Source organism: Bos grunniens, chromosome 29 (genome assembly GCF_055505025.1).
Source record: "Bos grunniens cultivar Pamir isolate PY7600 chromosome 29, Bosgru_T2T1.0, whole genome shotgun sequence".
Lineage (NCBI taxonomy): Eukaryota > Metazoa > Chordata > Mammalia > Artiodactyla > Bovidae > Bos > Bos grunniens.
The window spans coordinates 5,411,258-5,417,257 of record NC_141193.1 but is presented as its reverse complement, the minus strand read 5'-3'; positions in this window follow the sequence as shown (position 1 = coordinate 5,417,257).

The window sequence follows — 6,000 nt, the reverse complement described above, 5'->3', positions numbered from 1 at the left end:
TAATCTGAAAACCTTGCTGCTTACTAGCACCTGGAAATGCTAGATAAAATGCATCAAAAATCATTTCTAATGTATAGCAGGGGTTTTTTTAATGTTAGAAGCAGGCTTGTTTTTTGTTGGTATACAGGTCAGTGAGATGTAGCCTATGCGTAGTCTGGGTGACCACCGCAGAAGACTGCAGTGCAGCCCCATCGTCCCCCAGGCCCCCTCACACTGCCTGCTTGAAGTCAAAGCATCCTCCAGCCTCTGGCCAGCACTGATGTATTCTCCATCCCTTTCTAGAATGCCATGGAAACGGGAATTCTCCACTAAGCACCCTTCTGAGACTGGCTTCTTTCACTGGGGTAATCCTTTGGGGAGCCTTGCAAGTTGCTCGTGCACCACTAGCTGGTTTCTTGTTGCCGAGCACCAGTCCATTGCAGACGTACTTCCGTCTGTCTGTTCTCCCATTGAAGGCTATTTGGGTTGTTCCCAGTTTTTCACCACTGTGCTGCTATAAACATTTGTGTCCAGGTTTTGGTGTGATAAATCATTAGAAGTGGGATTGCTGGACCATGTGGTATGTGTTTGTGTTTGTAAGAAGCTTCCAAACCACTTTCCAGATGCTGTGACATTCTGCATCCAGAAGCCTGTGAGAAAGCAGCTCCTCAGGATCTTTGTCAGAACCTGGTACCATCAGTTTTCTTTTATTTTAGCTGATCAACAGGTCTACAAGGCGTATCATGTACTTTTAGCTTGCACTTCCCTACTGATTGACGACAAACATTTTTTTCATGGGCTTATTTGACATGCTTACATCTCCTCTGTTGAAGTGTCTGCCCAGATCTTTTGCCCATTTTAACATGGGATTGCTTTTCTTATTGTTTGGTTTTGAGGGTTCTTTATGTATTCTGAATACATACGTAGGATATTTGTACATTTTTTCCGGTCTGTGTCATGTCTCATCCTCTTAACAGTGTCATTTGCAAAACAAGCTTTTTATTTTTGATAAAGTCCAATTTATCAATTTTTTTCTTTTAAGGATCATGATTTTGATGTTATAACTAAGAACTCTTTGCCTAACCCAAGATCATAAAGATTTTCTCCTATATTTTCTTTTAAGAATTTTATAGTTGGGTGTTTTGCATTGAATTCTCTGGACCGCGTTTGCTTAATGTTTATGTAAGGTGTGAGGAACAGGTTGAGGAATTTTTTCTCTTCCTTATCTCTCTGTCTCTCTTTGTAATACAGATGTGCAGTTGTGCCATTCGTTGAAAGACTAATCTTTAATTTACTCACATTTTCATCTTTGTTAAAAATCTGGAACTATTGTGAATTTCTCGACTTTGTTCTTTTTCAAATTCGTTTTGACAATTCTAATTCCTTTGTCTTTCCATATAAACTTTAAAATCAGATTTTGATTGTGACTGAATGCAATCTATAGATCAATTTGTACAGAATTGCCATCTTAACTACATATATATCTGTTCAGTCAGTCAGTTCAGTTGCTCAGTCATGTTCAACTCTTTGCAACCCCATGGACTGCAGCATGCCAGGCTTCCCTGTTCATCACCAACTCCTAGAGCTTGCCCAAACTCATCTCCATCAAGTCGGTGATGCCATCCAACCATCTCATCCTCTCGTCTCCTTCTCCTCCTGCCTTCAGTCTTTCCCAGCATCAGGCTCTTTTCCAGTGAGTCAGCTCTTCGCCTCAGGTGGCCAAAGTATTGGAGTTTCAGCTTCAGCATCAGTCCGTCCAATTAATATTCAGGACTGATTTCCTTTAGGATTGACTGGTTGGATCTCCTTGCAGTCCAAGGGACTCTCAAGAGTCTTCTCCAACACCACAGTTCAAAAGCATCAATTCTTCAGCACTCAGCTTTCTTTATAATCCAACTTTCACATCTGTACATGACTACTGGAAAAACCATAGCTTTGACTAGATGGACCTTTGTTGGCAAAGTAATGTCTCTGCTTTTCAATATGCTGTTTAGGTAGGGTGGTCATAGCTTTTCTTCCAAGGAGCAAGCGTCTGAATTTCATGGCTGCAGTCACCATCTGCAGTGATTTTGGACCCCCCCAAAATAAAGTCAGCCACTGTTTCCACTGTTTCCCCATCTATTTGCCATGAAGTGATGGGACCGGATGCCATGATCTTAGTTTTATGAATGTTGAGTTTTACGTCAACTTTTTCACTTTCCTCTTTTACCTTCATCAAGAAGCTCTTGAGTTCCTCTTCACTTTTTGCCATAAGGGTGGTATCATCTACGTATCTGAGGTTATTGATATTTCTCCCAGAAACCTTGATTCCAGCTTCTGCTTCATCCAGCCTGGCATTTCACATGATGTACACTGCATATAAGTTAAATAAACAGGGTGACAATATACAGCCTTGATGTACTCCTTTTCCAGTTTGGAACCAGTCTGTTGTTCCATGTCTATTTCTACCGGTTGCTTCTTGACCTGCATACAGATTTCTCAGGAGGCAGGTCAGGTGGTCTGCTATTCCCATCTCTTGAAGAACTTTCCACAGTTTGTTGTGATCCACACAGTCAAAGGCTTTGGCATAATCAATAAAGCAGAAATAGATGTTTTTCTGGAACTCTCTTGCTTTTTCTATGATCCAACGGATGTTGGCAATTTGATCTCTGGTTGCTCTGCCTTTTCTAAATCCATCTTGAACATCTGGAAGTTCACGGTTCATGTACTATTGAAGCCTGGCTTGGAAAATTTTGAGCATTACTTTGCTAGCGTGTGCAATTGTGCACTAAACATTCTTTGGTATTGCCTTTTTTGGGATTGGGATGAAAACTGACCTTTTCCAGTCCTGTGGCCACTGCTAAGTTTCCCAAATTTTCTGGCCTAATGAGTGCAGCACTTTCACAGCATCATCTTTTAGTATTTGAAATAGCTCAGCTGGAATTCCATCACCTCCACTAGCTTTGTTCGTAGTGATGCTTCCTAAGGCCCACTTGACTTGGGACTCCAGGATGTCTGGCTCTAGGTGAGTGATGCACCATAGTGATTATCTAGGTCGTGAAGATCTTTTCAGTATAGTTCTTCCATGTATTCTTGCCACCTCTTAATATCTTCTGCTTCTGTTAGGTTCATACCATTTCTGTCCTTTATTGTGCCCATCTTTGCAATTTACAGGGGGATATAGAAGGATGTACACTCATCTTCTCCTGTGAGAACTCCAAAATTACAAGTCTCTTCTGAACAACCATCGACAAGAGAATGTTGGATCCCACCAGAAAAAGATAGCCCACCTCCAAGGGCAAAGGAGAAGCCCCAGAAAGATGGTAGAAGGGGCAAAACCCCATTTATAATCAAACCCCATACCCACCAGGGATGCTCGGAGGGCTCAAACCAAACCTTGTGCACATCAGGCCCCAGAGACCCCACAGAGACAGAGCCAGCCCTGTGTTTGAGTCTCCTGCGGAGGTACAGGTCAGCAGCGGTCTGCTGCAGGGGCAGGGGCTTTGGGTGCAGTTACCTGAGTCACACAGCCTGTGGCATAAGCCCTCTTGGAGGAGGTTGCTATTAACCCCACCATAGAGCTGCTGAGCAGACGACCCACAAACTGCAGAACAATTATACCAAAGAAATTCTCGCACTGTTAAGAAAGTTCTAGGACTCCCAGCAGATTTCCCAACCTGGGGATCTGGCAAAGGGACTGAGAACCCCCAGGGAATTTGCCTTTGGAGGCCAGTGGAATTTGAATACAGAACTTACACAGGACTGGGGAAAACAGACTCTTGGAGGGGACAGACAAAACCTTGTGTGCACCGGAACCCAGGAGAAAGGAGCAGTGGCCCCATGAGAGACTGGCCCAGAGTGTTCAGGAGTCTCCGGTGGAGGCCTGGGTCAGCAGTGGCTTGCTGCAGGGTCAGAGACACTGAGTGGAGCAATGCATGATGGGACTTTTTGAAGGAGGTCACCACTATCTTCATTACCTCCACCATAGTTTGGTCTCAGGCCAAACAGCAGGGAATTGAACAGAGCTCCACCCATCAACAGAAAATCGGATTAAAGATTTACTGAGCATGGCCCTGCCCATCAGAACAAGACCCAGTTTCCCATGTATCTGTTACTTAGGTCTTATTTGATTTCCTTCATCAGTATTTTGTAGTTTGCAGCTTATAGATTCGATGCATTTTTAAATTTACATTTGAGTATTTAAGGGACTTCCCTGGTGGTCCGGTGGTTAAAACTCTGTGCTTCCGGAGCAGAGACCAAGGGTTTGATCCCTGGTTGAGAAGTTAAGATCCCACATGTGGTTTGGCAAAAAAAAAAAAAAAACAAGACCACAAAATTTAAGTGCTTAAAACTTTGGGGAGCTGTTTTAAGTGGTAGATTTTTATTGTTCTTACCTGTTAGTCGTGATCCATGAGGAAGAAGAAACAAAGATGGTGAGCCCTGAAGATGACCCTCTTGTTGCCGGAAGAGAGTTTCTGTGTGTGGTGTAAAGGAGAACTGGGGCCTAGTCTGGCGGCCTCCTGAGTTGAGACGGAGCTGGCTACAGTTCACGGGCAGATACTGGGAAGGAGGAGACAGAGACAGGCTGACTGTGGGCTGGAGATCTGCTAAGTCCTCGAGACACCACTCGCTGAGCACCAGTCAGTGCTGGCTCTGCAGAAGATGCTAAGGCCAGAGAAAGAAACACCCAGAGGATCAGAGGGGACAGTCACAGGAGCTCGCACAGGGCCAGGAAGGTAGTCCTTGCCCCCACTGGCCAGGGTGGAAATGTCACGGAACTTCAGGTCAAGTACTCGCAAGGGTCCCATCTCACTGTGGGGAAAAGTAGCCCCCGAGAAACCCTGCTCTGATCCTGCCTAAAAAAGCAAGGCTTGTTGTTGTCGCTAACTCCTGTCTGACGCTTTGCGACCCCACGGACTGCAGCACACCAGGCTTCTCTGTCATCCACTGTCTCCTGGAGTTCGCTCAAATTCATGTGAGTTGGTGATCCTATCTAACCATCTCATCCTCGGTCGCCCCCTTCTCCTCCTGCCCTCAGTCTTTCCCAGGATCTTTCCCAGTGAGTCGGTTCTTCCCATCCGGTGGCCCCAAAGTATTGGAGCTTCAGCACCAGTCCTTCCAATGAATATTCAGGACTGATTTCCTTTAGGATTGACTGGTTTGATCTCCTTGCTGTCCAAGAGGCTCTCAGGAGTCTTCTTCAACACCACAATTCGAAAGCACCAATTTTTCAGGGCTCAACTCTCACAATCATACATAACCACTAGAAAAACCATAGCTTTGACTATACAAACATTTATCAGTAAATTGATGTCTCTGCTTTTTAACATGCTGTCTAGGTTTGTCATAGCTTTCCTTCCAAGGAGCTTTCCTTCCTTTCAGTCACCGTCTGCAGTGATTTTGGAGCCTAAGAAAACAAAATCTGCCACTGCTTCCACTGTCCCCCTTCTATTTGCCATGAAGTGATGGGACTGGATGCCATGATCTTAGTTTTTTTTTTTTTTTTTTTTTTAATGTTGAGTTTAAAGCAAGAGTGGAAATAATCAAACTGCTCTCATGGAGGGCCTTCCCTGGCAGTCTAGGAGTTAGGACTCCGGGCTTCCAATGCAGGTGACACAGGTTTGATCCCTGGTGGGGAAACTAAGCTCCCACGAAGCCCACTTGCCATAACAAAGAGCCCATGCAACGAAGACCTGGTGCAGCTAAAACCAAAACCTAAACCGGAAAACCCAAACCATCTCCTGGGAACTTAACCAAGTCCCAGAACAAAGTTCAAGAATACATGTGTGAATACAAAAATGGCACACGACAATGTATCATTATTTTTAAAAATGTTGAAAATCGTATATGGCATGTAAAGAGGTTTCCAAGTATCCTAAGGAACAAGCAACTACGAGCCGTAATGGGGAGAAAATGCAATCAACTGAAACTAACCCAGAAATAATGCAGATAATAGAATTCGTAGGCAAGCCATTAAAATAGTTATGACGCTAATATTTACATCCCATATACTAAGAAAACCAAAGGGAAGACTAAGCAAAG